The sequence below is a fragment of the Eleutherodactylus coqui genome, chromosome 5 (genome assembly GCF_035609145.1).
Source record: "Eleutherodactylus coqui strain aEleCoq1 chromosome 5, aEleCoq1.hap1, whole genome shotgun sequence".
Lineage (NCBI taxonomy): Eukaryota > Metazoa > Chordata > Amphibia > Anura > Eleutherodactylidae > Eleutherodactylus > Eleutherodactylus coqui.
The window spans coordinates 33,180,310-33,197,661 of NC_089841.1; the positions used below are offsets into that span (position 1 = coordinate 33,180,310).

At 43.4% G+C, this 17,352-nt stretch overlaps 1 protein-coding gene and 1 pseudogene across 2 annotated transcripts in view; one reads left to right on the top strand and one right to left on the bottom strand.

The window, feature by feature from the left end:
* LOC136629139 (oocyte zinc finger protein XlCOF6-like) overlaps window positions 1–17,352 on the bottom strand; it is a 913,937-nt gene that overhangs the window by 511,482 nt on the left and 385,103 nt on the right. The window lies entirely within an intron of this gene.
* The window catches only part of LOC136627169 (zinc finger protein 850-like), a 532,511-nt pseudogene that overhangs the window by 463,175 nt on the left and 51,984 nt on the right, over window positions 1–17,352 (top strand).

Below are 17,352 nucleotides of genomic sequence, written 5' to 3' on the forward strand. Positions count from 1 at the left end.
TCCCCGGGCCGCTGTCAGACTGGTCGCCGCCGGGTTGCTAGGGAGGCAGCAGGTGCTTCTCTAGGCACTTGACTACCAGGCTGGCTTCCCTAGTAACTGTCTGTGCTGCAGACTGGGGGTGTGTCCCCAGCACCTCCCTGATTAGCCCTGCTGCTGTCAGGCTCCCCGCCCCAATCGGCTTCTGGGGCGGGAGCGCTGACAGCATTTAAAAAGGTGTGTTTTCCTTTCAGCCCTTGCCAGTGTTAGTTTGGTCTTCCAGCTGCACCCGCGTATTCTTTTGACTCCTGTTTGTGACCCCGGCTTTCCTGACCTCTGCTTTTGGACCTTGACTACGTTTTTGCCTGACCCCCCTGTACTGCGTACCCTCCTGTTGCCGACCCGGATTGTCTGACCATTCTACCGTTGTTTGTCTTCAGTGTCTGTTTGTCTTCCCGTGTCCCGCTTCCCTAGTGAGGGTAGGGACCGCCGCCCAGTTGTCGCCCTGGGGGTTAGCCCAGGGGGGCAAGTAGGCAGGGACAGGGGTTGCGGGATATCTCAGGGACCCCCATATCCCGGACACTGTCCTGACAATTAGCTCCTATTAGACTCCTAGACTCCAGATTGTGGAGACATAGACCCGGATAACAGAAGATTCCTTGGAGGATGGAAGGCGCTATGAGTGTCCGGAATGCTTCTCTTCAGGGACTGGAAGGAAGAAACCTGAATGCTGGATCATCATTATCATATAACAAATCTCACTGCGAGCAGGGAAGATTAATATCATGTTGAGAAATGTCCACATGAGGGCTTGTTTAAGGGACACATTAGATTTGGTTTGAACCGTTAAATATACAAGTAGTATTATAAGAGTGTGTGCGGAATGACGACCAAAAAGAAGCTAGATTTAGAAGGTGAAGACTAAGTAGTTCTGCAGAACTGCACCAATGGGCTGGGCTGTTTCTCTGACTAGTGAAGAGGGGTCTGGTCCGACCCCCTTTGATGACATGCGTGGTGACGTAATTAATTCCATATCTGCCCATTGGATGCTGCTGTTCCACCACCACTGTAGATGAATGGTAGGATTGCATTTATGAGGCCAGATTATCCAATTTGTAGAAGGGACCGCATAATGGTACCAGTAGCTGGAATCTAGTGTATGTTATGTGGTGTACACTAGGGGTAAGTGCAATTTTGGTCCTACTGTAGTGGCTGCTGCACAAAGGGAGAAGCCCTGACTAGGCATGAAAAGGGAGGTTATGGTGACTACAGTAATCCAGAGAACAGCCCAAGGAGTGGGCAAGAGGAGTTTCCCACCCATTTAACCAAAGCTTTTGTGCAAGATTAAGATTGGCTATGTGTGCGAGAAGAGGGAGTCTCCCTTCTTCATGGGGAGAGCAGGGTAGAGAGCTACAGATGCAATGGCTGCAGTTGACATTAACAAGGCCAAACAGAAACAGGATTCAGCACTCATACACCTTTAATACCCGAATAAAAATTCACAACTGTTGTTTATACTACCCGTATGTAAATACAATGTTCTTAGCTCATATCTTGATCAAAACATGGGGGTCTATCCGTCATATCCAGGTGAACCTTAATGGATGAATTCCTAATATTTAAAGACCCAAAAGCCTCCAAACTAATTCTCAATGTAACCATATAGCTAGTTTTCCTGGTTTCCTCTTCCTTGATTTGTAAGGAAGTGCATGTAGCTCTCAGGGAGTGTGTGAGATGGACACCACCTAATAGCATTGACTTACAAGAACCTTTTATAGTTCTCCACTCAGCATTTACTAGAGGCGTGGTGACACTAACATATGAACGTATGAAGATGGGGGCTTCACCACAGAAAGGGAAAACTGAAAAAGAACAGCTTGGTGACAAAAACCCTGAGCTTTTGATGGTACTCACTCTGAGGTCTGTTAGATAGGAATTTGTTTGCTTATTACTGTCAATAATTTTTATTCATGTTCAATAATAATAGGTTCGGCTTTATTCTTGGCAGATGACGGTACCAGGAGCTCAGAGGGGAGTCTGATATTTGCAGATTTTGATGCAGATGATCAGAGTAGACAAGATACATTTGGAGAACCTGCCATTATCCTAGATCTCCCCTTAGCTCTTCACAACAAAGATTCATCATCTGATCCTCTTATACAGGACCCCTCTTCTGATCCAACACAGGCTGATAAGCAGAAGAAAAGTCACAGAAGAGAACATCAAAGAGCTCACAGAAAAGAGAAGCCATCTTCGCGTTCAGAATGTGGTAAATGTTTTACGCAGAAATCAAATTTTTTCACTGAAGATACATATGAAGAACCTACCATTATCCCAGATCTCCCCTCAGCCCTTCTCAGCAAAGATCCAACATCCGATCCCCTTATACAGGTCCAATCTTCTAATTCATCACAAAGTGATGAGCAGAATAAAGCTCACAAAAGAGAACATCAAATAGCTGACACAGGGGAAAATATATTTTCATGTTCAGAATGCGGGAAATGTTTTATGCAGAAATCGCATTTTGTTTTACATCAGAAAAAGCATACAGGGGAGAAGCCATTCCCATGTTCAGAATGTGGGAAAGGTTTTACTAAGCAATCACTTCTTGTTAAACATCAGAGAACTCACACAGGAGAGAAGCCATTTCCATGTTCAGAATGTGGGAAGCGTTTTTCAGATAAATCGTGTCTTATTACACACCAGAGAAATCACACAGGAGAGAAGCCATTCGTTTGTTCAGAATGTGGGAAGTGTTTTTCACATAAATCACAGCTTCTTAAACACCAGAGAAATCACACAGGAGCACAGCCATTCTTTTGTTCAGAATGTGGGAAGCGTTTTTCAGATAAATCACGTCTTGTTACACATCAGAGAAATCACACAGGAGAGAAACCATACATATGTTCAGAATGTGGGAAAAATTTTATTAGAAAAGCATATCTTGTTGATCATCAGAGAATTCACACAGAAGAGAAGCCATTCTCATGTCCAGAATGTGGGAAATGTTTCAATGTGAAATCAAATCTTGGTAGACATCAGAGAACTCACACAGGGGTAAAGCCAGTCTCATGTTCAGAATGTGGTAAGTGTTTTAGAGATAAATCAGACCTTGGTAAACATCACAGAACTCACACAGGGGAGAAGCCATTCTCATGTTCAGAATGTGGGAAGTGTTATTCAGTTAAATCAGATCTTGTTAAACATCAGAGAACTCACCCAGGAGAAAAGCCATTCTCATGTTCAGAATGTGGGAAATGTTTTACTAAGCAATCACATCTTTTTAAACATCAGAGAATTCACAAGATCTTAGCCTCTTAGTGACCACTCCATAGACTTTTTAGTAGTGCTTTAGTGGGCTTTAATCTCTAGGGCTGTAAAAACACGATCGCTCTGGGGATTAAAGCCCTTCAGGCTGTGGATGTGACACCTCCTTGCTGTCAGCCACCAGTGGTAGCCGACAACCTGGAGCTGTCATGGGGGACCGCAGTTAGCCCCTCCCATCAGGCGATCTCTGGTATCCACCAGATATCAGCGATCGCATTAAAGTGAATACAAAGTTAAATAAAATAAAGGTTTCAGCTCCCCTTATGGATTGGGTTCCACAGAGAAGCTGAGAATACTTACCCCGTTCTCTGTGATGTCTCGCGGCATTCTGGTCCTCCAGGGCCTGAAGCCGGCATCTGCACCAGATGTCATTACGTCACACGCATGCGCAGAGGGCTGGTAAGCCTGGGAAATTTAAAAATCTCTACTTCTGGCTAGTATGAGTAGCCCAAAGCAGGGAGCCGCTTTATGCAGTTCTCGGTCACATGATCGCTGTTATCCAATGAATAACAGGTATTATGTAAAAGTAAAAAAGAAAAAGTGTGAAAAGAAAATGTTTGTTTAATCTCCTTTGATGGATCATATCCATGATGGGAGATGAAACTACGTACCTAAGGCGCCCGGATTAATCCGTGGACCTTACCCCAGCTTCTGCGCACGCGTCTGTCACTGAAATGCCTACCAAACATAGCCAAGAGTCTGGAGATTTCATGGGGGCCCGTGAATGTGGTCCTTGGTCACGTGATTGCCGCTATCCGATGGATAGCGGCAATCATGTAAAAGTAGAAAAAAGTTAGTTTCACCTCCCATCACAGATCTGATTCATGAGGGGAGGTGAAATTACTTACCTAAGGCCTCTGGCGATGTCCCCCGACAGGATCCTTATCCGCGGACCTTTCCCCAGCTTCAGCGCATGCGCCCGTTGCCAAAATGGCAGACGCAAATGCACAAGCTGGGGAGGGCCTGCGAAATTTAAAATGTCCGTGCTCCTAGCCACTAAAGGTAGCCTTGAGCAGTGAACGAGTGCCGCAGTGAGCAATTTCCGGTAACGTGATCGCCATTATCCAGTGGGTAATGGCGATCACATAAAAATTAAGACATTTGAAGTTGTGATGCTCTGTTCGGTTTGGGCCCCGTTGTGCATGCAGACATAAGATTAGGGCCACAAGGGGTATGTTTCTGAGCATAGAACAAACAGGGTATCCATTTTGGGGTGAAACGCTTCATTCATATTTTTGCTGTACAAAGAAAAGTGCTTTATAAAAAGAAACAAATGCCAAAAAAATTAAAATTGTAATTTTATTCTTCTGCTTTGCTTAGATTCATTCAAAATATGTGTGGTTAAAATACACAGTACACCACTAGATGAATTCACTAAGGGGTCTAGTTTTGAAAATAGGGTGATTTGTCGGGGTTGTCTGTTGTTTTGGTCGCTCAAGGGCTCTACAAGTGTGCTATGGGGCTTAAATCACCTTCAAGCAAATTTCATTGGCCAACAAAAAAAATATTTTGTAATGTTTCCTTAACTTTCTGAGTCAAATCTACTACGAGTCAAAAATCCTAATTTTGGGGTGAGAAAAACGAATTTGACAATGAAGAAAATTTATTAGCCCTAGTTTCTCATATAGAATTGGTGGAAGTATGTTATTTTAACAGATTAAGAGAAAATGATACATTTTAATTACATATACTTACAAGATTAAAGGTGCATTTGAAATGTTTTTTCATGACTGTTACATTCTAAGAGTTGTAAATTGATGGAAGAATTTCTGGCAGGTGATTGGGTGCGAAGAGAATCATGTGTTGGCTTCATGAGATCGTTTTCTTTTGGCTTGCCTCTTGTGAGTTTCGGAGCATCCCTACACACAGACCAACAGTAATCCGCAAGCATTGCTTCATTCCTGATATCATGCCCTGATATCTTTGTTCCATTACAGAAATATCCTGGTGGAATCTTTCTCACTGACAGCTCCACAACTAGGAGGGAAAACATGTAGGTGGGAGTGGAGAAAGTGGATTTTAAGGGACATGATGTATCCGAGTTGATGTTATTTTTCCAGAAGTACTGTCACCAACTGAGTGTAGTTATCATCTCTGTTGTTGCCCAAAAATCCATGAATAACTCCCTTTAAGGCTTGCCAAGCTTCCTTTTTGTTTTCCCTACAAAACCTTGTCAAACGCAGGATCCTTTACAAGTTGTTGAATTTTTTGGCCCAATAAAAATACCTTCCTTAACCTTTGCATCACTCAATCTAGGAAATTTTGCTCTTAAGTACTTAAATGCCTGGCCTTCCTGGTTCATACCTTTTGACAAAATTTTTAATTAAACCCAGCTTTATATGAAGGGGTGGAAGAAGAACATCTTTTGGGTCCACGAGAGGCTCAGCAATCACATTTATCTTGGTAGAGTCAAGATTTCTTGTAGGCCGGTCCGCTTGAATGTAATTTTAATTCCTATCCCTACTGTCCCACATACATAAAAAGCAACAGTATTTAGTGACCCCAGTTGTATTCCTAAGAATACGGCGATGACTTTTAGATCACCACAGATTTTCCACTTGTGTTCAGCAGATTTGATTGAGTTGAGGACAGCTGTCATATTTGCATAAGTCTTCCTTATGTGAACTGCATGATCAACAGGAACAGAAGGAAGATGGTTGCCGTTGTGAAGTAATACAGCTTTCAAACTAAGCTTGGAGGAGTCTATGAAAAGCCTCCATTCAGTTGGATCATGGTTCAAATGCAAACATTTCATCAAGCTATTAACGACGCAGCAAACAACCGGATTGTTTTTCTTCTCAATAAAAGGAAGCAGATCCCTCTGATGTTCTCTTTACTGTAAGACCCTGACATCCCGTTGGAGAAGATCCCATTGCTGTAGTCTTGACTCTAGAAGTTCTGCCTTCTCCTTTGACAAATCAAGGTCCCGAATGAGATCACTCTATTTCGCTGGACTCAGACTGTGCGGTGTATCATCTTTTACCTCAAAGTCAGGGTCATGGAATGTGGAAGGCTTGTTGGATTCTTCTTTTTCCACATTTTCTACTTCAAGCTCATAATCTTGGGGTGGAGTAGGAACTGGTAATCTATCTGAATGTAGAATAGGTCGAATAGCAGATAGAAGATTCGGGTACTGTTCCTGTTTTCTTAATTGACAATTCTGCCTTTATATGTGAAGTCGAGCAGAAATAGCAGTCATCTGTATGGTTTTAGGCTCCCGTCAAACCATAGGCACAGCAAAAGCCATAGATCGTTTTTTTATTTTTCAGCCATTCTCATAGTTTAACTGAACAAGAGTTGCAACATATATGTGGAGCCCATGACTTATTCTGGTCCCCTACCTTCATACCAAAACAATGATGACAGGCAATCTTCACAAGAGGCGTCAGATTGCATTTCTGTGATGAAAATTTCACTACAAATGTAACAAGCATTCACTAAATTTCCACATTTTCGTGGCATTTTGATATAGCAAATTTTACACTTCAAAAGCACTCCAAAACCAGAAATTCTAAAAAAAAAGGGAAGCAGAAACAATATGAAACTCAGTAATAGCAACATTTATTATGTTTAGAACCTACAAACTTATGGAGAACGTTGTGTTATGTCAGTTAAGAGGTGTAACAACTCCCCCCCCCAAAAAAAAAAATTCCACAAAATAAAAAGAAACTCTAAAAAATAACATGTTACTGTATCTCCAAAGCAAGAGCTAATCGGTCATTTTTATGGTGATTTCTGAATTCAGCAGATGGAAACACATAAAAATACGGTAATTTTGCCCCTGAAACAAAATCATCATTGGGAGGCGTTTTCTGTTCTGAAAGCCACCATCTGATACTTTTGGTTTGAGCCCCGTTATGAATAAAACATAAGATTAGGGCCACAGTGTGTATGTTTCTAAACACAGGGCAATTCATTTTGTGGTGCGAATCCTCATTTTCATATGCACTATAAAAAAAAACTGACTCATTTGTAAAAAGTTTTATTTTTTCACCTCAAAATTACATTAACTCCTGGATACTAAAACGGAAGTCAAAATACTCATGACACCCCTCAGTTAAGGGGTGTATTTTTTTAAAATGGGGTCATTTGTGCGGGTATCTATCATTCTGACAAGATGTTCCTCAAAATGTTAATAATTAATGTTAAATTTGTATGTCTGCTAAATGGTTAAAAATTTTCAATTGTGCTTCCAGAATAAAGTAAACAGATGGAAATATATATCTTATCGAAAATTTCTACAGTATGTGTGCATATATTCAATATATTGCAGTTAAAAATGGGAAAAAATGATATTTTTTTTTCAAAATTCTTCCAATTATGGCGCTTTTAATATATATGCACACACATTCTATTGGTCTATTGTTACCACCTAAATGAAGCATAATAATTGGCGAAAAAATGGCAGAAGTGCTTGGATATGCAAAACCTTTACAGAGTTATTTTATGCTCTAGTGACAGATGTTGTATTGTATTCTATGTTCCAACTCTTTCTCATTGGCGTTAGCTTCAGTTAACCATTTTTCGGTTCTCTGTTCCATTTGAGCAGCAGAGAAACAGAAATTAAAGCAGAATTAAATGTTTCAGCTGTTTTCCTCATTGATTTTCAACAGGTTTTTTAACCACTTTAGTATCCGAGATTTATCACCTTTCATTTTAGTGTTTTTGTTTTTATCCCCACCTTCCTTGAGCCATACTTTTTTTTTTAATTTGTCCATTGACATAGCCATATAGTGGCCTGTTTTTTGTGAGACAAATTGTAGCTTTGAATGCCACCATTTTATGTAATAAATATTGTATGGAATAACTATTGTATTAAAATTTTTTTAATTAGGATGAAATGAAAAAATAGTGGGTTTCGTTTTTACAGAGCTCACAGGGCAGCAAAAATGACATATGTACTTTGGTCTATGAGCCAGTACACTTACCATGATACTAAATTAAAGGGGTTGTCCCGAGCCAAAACCTCAAAATTTTCAATTAGCCCATTCCCCGTCACCCCCCGGCATAAAGCAACCCTTTAAAGCGGTTATAAACTGCTTCCTACTTACTGTTTAGAAGAAATAATAACTTATAAAGTTCTTCATCTAAGATGGCGCCTGTGATGTCCCAGGGTGCGTTCCACGGTGCACCGCGCTTCCAGGAGGCTTTCATGCGCGCTCCCGAGACGCCGATCACGTGAGCAGGTGACTGACGTCATCGGTGGAGGCGTGCACTTGTAATGAATGAAACGCCGATCCAGCCACCCCATTGGCTGGTCGGCAGAATGCATCACAGCGGGAGGTGGAGTCTGCCGGAGAATACAGCAAACAGCTGTTTCTCCCTTCTCTTGACCACACAGACGAGCTGTATCGCACGGGCACGCTGGAGCGGCTCGTTCACAGCAGGGAGAGTACAGACTGCGCAAGCGCGTCTAAAACAGACTGCTGAGGAAGAAATTAGACGGCACCATGGCGACGGGGACGCAGAGACAGCGTGAGGACGGAGACAAGTGAGTGAATAACTTCTGTATGGCTCATATTTAATGCACGATGTATATTACAAAGGGCATTAATATGGCCATACAGAAGTGCTGAACCCCACTTGCTTTCTCGGGACAACCCCTTTAATGTAGTTTTAATTATTTTTTTTTTCATTTTTAAAAAGTAAACATTTTTTTTAAAATAAAAATTACTTCCATCACCATATTCTGAGACTCATAAGTTTTATTTTTTCATTGATTTAGGCTGTAAGAGGCTAGTGTTTTACGGCATGAGTAGTATTTTTATTTTATCACCATTTTTTTAAATTTTTTTTATGGCCTTCACCTTACAGTACAAATATTGTGATATGTCAATAGTTCAGAATATTACAATCATGGTAATAGCAAATATGTAGGGTTTTAAATTGTTTAGTTTTTTTTATTAGGAAAATGGGCAAAGATTTTTTTTTTGTTTTTTTATTATTAGAAAAACATTAATTTTTTTAATGCTTTTATTTAGCCTCCACAGGGGACTTGAACTTGTGATCATTTGATCGCTTGTACAATATACTGCAATACTTTTAGTATCAAAGTATATAGCAAATTTGATGCTGCCTTTCAAGTTCTAGGCATTCATGCTTGGTGGCTCTGTGAGCCTTCTATAGGCTCCAGGCAGTCATTCTGGCCCAACAGCACCCTATGATCTTGCTGCAGGGTGTGTCGATGAGATGCGATAGGAGAAAGTCCCTACAGCTGACTGTTTAGTTGCACGGTCAGCGTTGACCATGGCACCTAAATAGTTAACTGCCAAGTCAGAAACAGCCGATAGTCTCTGGGTTTGGAGTGGATTCTACTACTAAGCATGCTCCATACACACTTGTGGATCGCAAACAGTTTATAGTCGTTCAGCAGCCCTGAAGGGGTTTAAAAGAATTGAACATTGTATCGGCCCGTATAAACAGGCTGTTTATTCATCTGCTTGTTCCTCTATAAACAACGGCCTGTCCAACATCTGCGTCCAACAGGTCATTCCGTGTAAAAGGGCCCTAAGATCAGGGGTGGAGGAACAACACCTTTACTAAAGTGGTGAAGCAAGAGGAGTGAGGGGATTATGGTTTGTAGATTGCTGAGGGACAGCCAAAGGTCAAAATTTGTTTGCTGTCTGTTCTCCCGGGCAACTAACTCCTCCACTCTGCAAAAGGAATCACATTTGTTGCTCCAGATCTGTTTGGGTGGAGGTTCCTCATCTCCAGCGTGCCTGGATTAATAGTTTTGTTGTTATAATCATTGTTTGAGTAAATCCTTTCCCACAGGGCAAAAATAGTTTGAAGGACCCCAGTAACAGTAGTGACCATGAGGTTATTGGTGTCATATGTCGCCACCTGAAGAAAGCCTTGAGCTACCTGAGCTAAAGGCAACGCCCATGGCACGCCCAAGAGGTAAACACCCCTTCTCCCACAGCCACGCCTACCTGTAAACTCCCATAAGCTGGCATGCAAGACTTGACGGCCGCCGGCATCTCTCCTGTGACACCCACAGCATCGCAGTCAGCCACGGGAGCAGGACTGCACACATCTCAGCTGTGCCGCCTGCAGTGTGTGCTTCTGGGTGCCGGTGTTGACCTCCGCTCACCTCTTTGCTGTGCCACCCGCACCTGTGACTTAGCGCTGGCCCCGGGAGCCGGACCGCAGACATCTCCGCTGTGGCCGCTAAAGCCTCTGCTCCCAGGAGTCGGACTTGATTTCTGCTAACACCTGTGCTGTGGTGGCCGCAGCCTCTGATTCAGCGCTAACATGGAGAGGCGGCCATTATAGAAGGGTGGCCGGTCCATTATCTGTTGGGGCAGCCTGCAGCCCCTGAACGCTTGGAGGTTACTTCCCCTCCAGCTGCCTGGTACATCATCTGTAGGGCTATTATGCAGCCCACAAATCCTCAGGGTTACTTGGACGCAAGCCAATCCGAATATAGGGACGTCACTGGGGAATTCCCTCTAAGCCAGCCTGACCAACCCATGTCTCCACCCATTCTTCCGGTGGAGACATATTACACTAGTATCAACCGTGTGAAATATCTCTGCCTGTAATTTGTTCAATAAGTCAGAGACTTCATTCCTAAAACCTTGAATCCAATAATCCGTTATTCTACCTCCAAAAAGTTTTTGCATGCAAGGAGCAGTGTGTTATAGTTCACATGTTTGCCAGAACCTCTGTTCAGGTTTCAGCCACAGATCCTGCTCAAAACATCGGAAGAAAAAGTTCTGCATGCAGGACTTTTCTGTCTGGTAAAATGCTAGGCCGCTGTGGGGCGACCAAACAGACTCCATTATAGTCAATGGGGTCCATTTGGCGCCATTCAGTTTCATCATAAGATGAATATGCTCGGCCTGGAGATTCTGCTTTCTTGTTCCCCGAACAGAGCAGGAAAACTGAATCCCAACCGCAAATGTGCGAACAGCCAAACTGATGCATCTGTGTAAAACTGACATAAAGCATCAGTTCTGCTTTAGTTTGTGATCAGTCCACATTTAGTTAAAAACTGACCAGTTTCATAGGGACCCCAAACGCAGGTGTGAACCCCCTCCTAATATCGCAACGCCAGCATTTGTCAGAAGGTATGGGGTTAAACTTGTATAGATAATGTGGAGTGCGATACCACTTAGTCAGTTTATAAGAATTCTCTTGAATCTTAACACAGCTGGAAAAACCGTGGGAGTGCAAAAGGATGAAAGAGAGAGTTTCTTTTGAGAAAGAGATTCCTAATTCCTTTCTCAGGCAAGTAATGAGCTTGGTTTGTAAGATACATTCAAGTTTTTATAAAGGATAGAACAGAAGAAAACTTAGAGGCGCCAGCAAGGAAATTGGTCTAATGGGGTTTAAAGAGGCCAGAAATTGTTTGATGGCTGATTATTCCCTTGGGTTGTCTGTGGTACCCATCAAATAAAAAACTAAGTGCTGAGGGCCCAGCAGACATCTCTCTAAGGAGATATGTAAAGAACTATCTTTAATCCTAGCAAGATACAGCCATCTCAAACTACTAATGACCACTTGTGTGTTTGGGAGTGAGTGCCTTGCATGCTCCGCCCCTGATCACATGACAGGGATGTTATTGCAGGTCCAATCTCACTTATGGACAAGTGGTCATTACATGCAGAGCCTGAAAGAAGCTGTGTGCCGACAGGACCTTTGATGATCCAATAGTTATAGACAGCAGCACAGCCAAATGACCATGTAAGAGCTGTGGACATGGAACTACTGTGTCAACCTACCGGGTAAATGATGATCTAGTCCAGCACCGTTGACGCCAGCTTGGAAGGTAAGATACCGGATGTATGAACCCTGTATGCAGGTAGAAACTAGGAAAGGTAACTTGCCCTGAACTTATCAGCAGGAGGGGAGACTCCTGCCTTTAAGCGGAGCACTTGTCCAGATAAGGACGACCCCACTGTCTTCTTTTAGGCGTTAACTGACCCTGGCAGGACAGAAAACCTATACGATGAAAGACAGAACAATACCGGGACATACAGGAACTAAGGAGATACAAACTGACAGGGAGGAACAGAGAGGAAGACTCACGAGAGTGACTGACATTTGGATACACAAACGGAGAATTCAGAACACAAGCAGGGAGCAAGGAAACAAGGTAACTACCGTGTTTCCCCAAAAATAAGGCACCCCCGAAAATAAGACACATTAAGAAATTTGCAGAAATCGCTAATATAAGGCACACTAAAGTGTGCAGGCAAGTCAAGAGGCCTGTCCCCTGCTGCCATCCCCGTTGTCTCCTACCTTCTCCTGTGCTGTACGAGTGTGCTGTTGTAAGCTCCCCTTGCTGGCTGGAAAACCCCATACTATCGTTCTCTTGCTGCTGCACACGTCTGCTGTGATGAGCTCCCCCTGGTGGCCGGAAGCTGCAATACCATCCCTGCTTACAAGTGGTACAGGAACTTCTGTCTGCAGGTACGTTACTTTTTTTTATGGCTCTGTATGTGAGTCAGGCAACCATATGTGTGATTCTTAAGGCTGGGTTCTCACAGAGTGTATTTCCAGCCTTAGGGGGTGAGCATTACAGTCTCCAGACAGTGTGTGGGAGCCAGGTACTTTACAGCTCTTATTTTTTGTGTGTCATTTTGATTCAATAGGGGGTGTCTGCTTTTTTGCTGAAGAGTCTAAAGTACAAGAAATAAAAAATGTTGCTACCGTATATTTTTACCCCTAGACATGAGCGCAAAAAGAGCTATTCCGTTGAGTACAAGAAAGGAATCGTGGAAGATTCTTGGGGCAAAAACCTTCCTGCTTTGACCCGAAGATTTTACAAGAAATGGAGTGTCAAGAAATTCAGCAGGAGATTCCGGGTTCAGATGTTTATGATGATGTGCCAGAAAATGATGACATGACTGTCATTGAGTAATTTTTGCTTTGTTTTCACAGTTTGTCTAGCTATATTGGTTTGTGGTGACAACTACGGTACTGTGCAGTATAGGCGGTAATAAATGTTCATTTTTTTTGTTAAACAATAAATGTGAATTCTTCTTCATTGAAAAATAAGACACCCCCTGAAAATAAGACGTAGCGCATATTTGGGAGCAAAAATTAATATAAGACGCGTCTTATTTTCGGGGAAACAGGGTACTGAAGCAGTGGCTGGACATGAAGTGAAGGGAACAAAGGTTACATCAGTACTGCAGCAAGGACTGAAAGGCCCAGAGCGACTACATAGAACGGTGATTAGAAAAGTTGCATCAGCTGAGCAGAAGACCCAGAAACAACCCTAGAAGTGCTGAACAAAAATAAATATAGGCACAGGGAGAATGGGACAACGCCCATTTCTGTCAGACACCAAGGCAGAGGATTGTGTCTGAACAGTGTACCTAACTACCTGCCCCTTTACGCCCCCTCTTCAAACTGCTGGTTCTCCGCAGAAATTCCTGAATCAGATGTGGGGCATTGATGTTCTCAGATGGCTCCCGTGACCTCTGCTCTGGTCCGTAACCCTTCCAATCCACTAGGTAAAAGGTTTTGCTCCTGACCTTCTTAACATCAAGAATATTTTTTAGCTCGAAGATGTTCTCCGAACTAACCCGAGTGGCATCTGGTCTAGGATTTTTGGAAGATCTGTTGAGCACAAGTGGTTTAAGGAAAGAGATGTGGAAGGAATTGGGGATACACAGGGGGGGGAGCCTATAACACAGAATTAATTTTCCCCAACACTTCAAACGGATCCAAAAATCATGGGGCGAGCTTATAAAATGGAATTTTCAGCCTGATATGTTTGGAGGAAAGCCACACTTTATCCCCTGGGACAAACTGCGGAGAGGACCGAAGTCTGCCATCGGCAACCCTCTTCATGGAAGAAATTGACTTCTCAAGATTAACCTTAGTCTCCTGCCAAATCTTTGCAAAACTCTCTGCTGACGAAGCAGCTGCTGGAACCTCAGTAGTAGTGGAGACTGGCAGGGAATTTCTGGCTTGATGACCACATACAATGAAGAAAGGAGAAGCCATCTGGTCAGTGCAGCACTGTCGTAGGCGAGAAGGCTACCTTTAGAGCTTGAAAAGCAGATTCTGCCTCCGGGGACCACTGCTGGTCATCAGCTCCCTTACAGGTGAGAGACAAGATGGGGGAAATCAGAGAGGAGATGTGTGGAATAAACTGTCGGTAATAGTTCGCAAAGCCCAGGAATCGTTGGATTGCCTGAAGGCCAGAGGGACAAGGCCAATTCAGGACTGCAGAGACTTTCTCAGGATCCATCTTCAAACCCTGCTTGGAAACAATATACCCCAAAAAGTGGAGCGACTCACATTCAAAAACACATTTCTCCAATTTGGCAAATAGACGATGCTCCCTTAATCGCTGGAGCACTGTGCAAACCTGCCTCCGGTGCGAGGGTATGTCTGGGGTAAAAATCAGGATATCGTCCAAATACGCAACAACACATTGCTGAAGGAGATCTCTGAAAATGTCATTAGCAAATTCCTGAAAGACACCTGGAGCGTAAACCAGACCAAATGGCATTACCAAGGATTGTGTCTGAACAGTGTACCTAACAGACCATAAATGGTAAAGCTCACCATGGTGCACGATCCAAAGAACTGGGTATGGACTTAAAGACCCTTCAGGCATCAGTAGAAATGGATAGTGGATCAGCATGCAGGAACTCAATTAGTCTTCATTGATATCAAATATATATATACACACACACAAACATACACCAATCACTAACATCTACACACCCACATTCCCTTTACCTCACCATAGGTCAAGCGGTACCCCCACCAGGTGCAGGACCCACCTAACAATAATGATTTCATGAAGTTCCACCTAGTCATCAGATGGCTGCAGTGTGCCATGATACTCAGCGTCCCTGAATCGCTACAATGCACACTCGGCCTCTTAGCCAATCAAAGGACTCCCCTCACTGTTCTGTCAATACTAGTCCGTTATTGCTAGAACGCATGCGCGGTTATCACAACGCACAAGAGAACAGAGCAATAATAGCTTCGTTCCACGAATGTGCGGCACCCAACCTGCGCCCAGTCACTACTAATTAATATATTATGTCATCTTGCTCTGTTCATGCGTGAGTTGTGATAACCATGCTTGTGCTGTGTGTGAAGCGCATATTTAGCAGAGCTGTGTATGAAGCACATATGTAGCAGATCTGTGTGTGTTGTGTGTGACACGCATATGTAGCAGAGTTGTGTGCTGTGTGTGATGCCCCTAATCAGCAGAGCTGTATGTGATGCACATATTTAGCAGACTTGTGTGAGAAGCGCATAAGTAGCACAGCAGTTTGTGATGTGCATATGTAGCAGGGCTGTGTGTAACGTGCATACGTAGCAGAGCTGTGTGTGTAATGCACCTATGTAGCAGAGCTGCGTGTGCTGTTTGTTAGAAGCACATATGTAGTATAGCTGTGTGTGCTATGTGTGAAGTGCATATGTAGCAGACCTCTGTGCTGTGTATGAAGTGCGTATGTAGCAAAGCTGTGTGTGACGCGCATATCTAGCACAGCTGTGTGTGCTGCACATATGTAGCAAAGCTGTGTCCTGTGTGTGTGTGAGATGAGCATAAGTAGCAGAGCTGTGAGTACTGTATGTAACACGCATATGTAGTAGAGCTGTGTATTCTGTGTGTGATGCACATATGTAGCACATCTGCGTGTGATGCACATATGTAGCAGAGATGTGTGTTCTGTGTACGGAAGATGTGCTAATGTAACAGTGTATCTGCTGAGTGTGACGTGCATATGTAGCACAACCGTGTGTGAAGCGCCTACGTATCAGAGCTGTGTGTGATGCTTATATGTGGCAGAGCTGTGTGTGACGCGAATATTAAGCAGAGCTCTGTATGATGTATGGGACGTGTGTGTGTAGTAAAGCGGTTTCTGACACACATATGTAGCAGAGCTCTATGTGCTGTATGTGAAGCACATATGTAGCAAAGCTCTGTTTGTTGTGTGTGAAGGCGCATCCATTACTCCCCAGAACTCTAGGCCCTGCTTTGGATCCCACTAGGCAGCACTTGGCTTTTGTGTAGCAAGGCCTTGGATGGGCTGTGGGAGCTTCAGGCCCAAGTAGCTGCAAATTGTGTCCTTAGAGGGGGTTAAGTCTCTAAGGTCCTGATGTGGCACTCTGCCGCAGTCACATTCGGGTCGGGCTCAGCAGAAAGCCTCCTGCATGCCCCTCTGCCAGATGAGCCTCTTGACCCCAGTTTTTGATTTCACCAGGCCTCAACAGGGCCCCCGCTTATTAGGGCATATAGATAGCCTTGAGACCCTCTATCTATAACTCTTAATGCTAAGGAATATATTACCATCTTTGTGTCCTCAAGAGGGGAGGTAGAGTACAAGATGGTGAAGTGGTTTGCTACTTGGAAGCATCCAGGTCTGACATCAACTGACATAAGTGTGAAAGTCTTTGGTTACAAAGAGGAGATCCAACTTCTGGTTTTCTTGACACCCTTCCAGCGCCCCAGTGGTCGGTTACAATTCTTCCATCAAATTTGACCGGGGAGATTATCCCATGCAAAATTGCATGGGCAGGCTTGGTGGTGCCACTCACTAAGAGGTTCAGTGGAAGGGTTGGTCTTTGATCCTTCGGAAAATGGTTAATCTGATTTAAACATACTTGGTCCCTTTATTCATCTACCTGGGCAGCGTATGCATTTTTCCAGAACCTCTCAGGTCTACAACTGTTCTTCCTAATGATGTTGGGGAAATAGGTTGAACCTAATAAGGAGAGATGTCACATACTGCACAATGAGATTAGGGTGGTTATCTATGGTCAACTCTGTGGTGTTTCTTGTAAACACCTTTGTTAAAAAGAAAAAAAACGTAGGCAACTTCTAGTAGGAGAGGTCTTCTCTGTTGGTATTTTCCTGTTTGGGGTGGTTTATGCCCATGTTCCTGGAATGCGAGACATTAGTCCACGTGAAGGATCTTTGCATGCTGCAAAAGCATCCTCTGGCTTACACTTCCATGGCTCTGAAGATAATACATCAGTGGGGTCTAGGAATGGGTGTGATCAGCACTCTGTTGAGGAAGCTTCTTGATAAGAGGGTCCTATTGACATTTCCAGTCCCTGGTACTC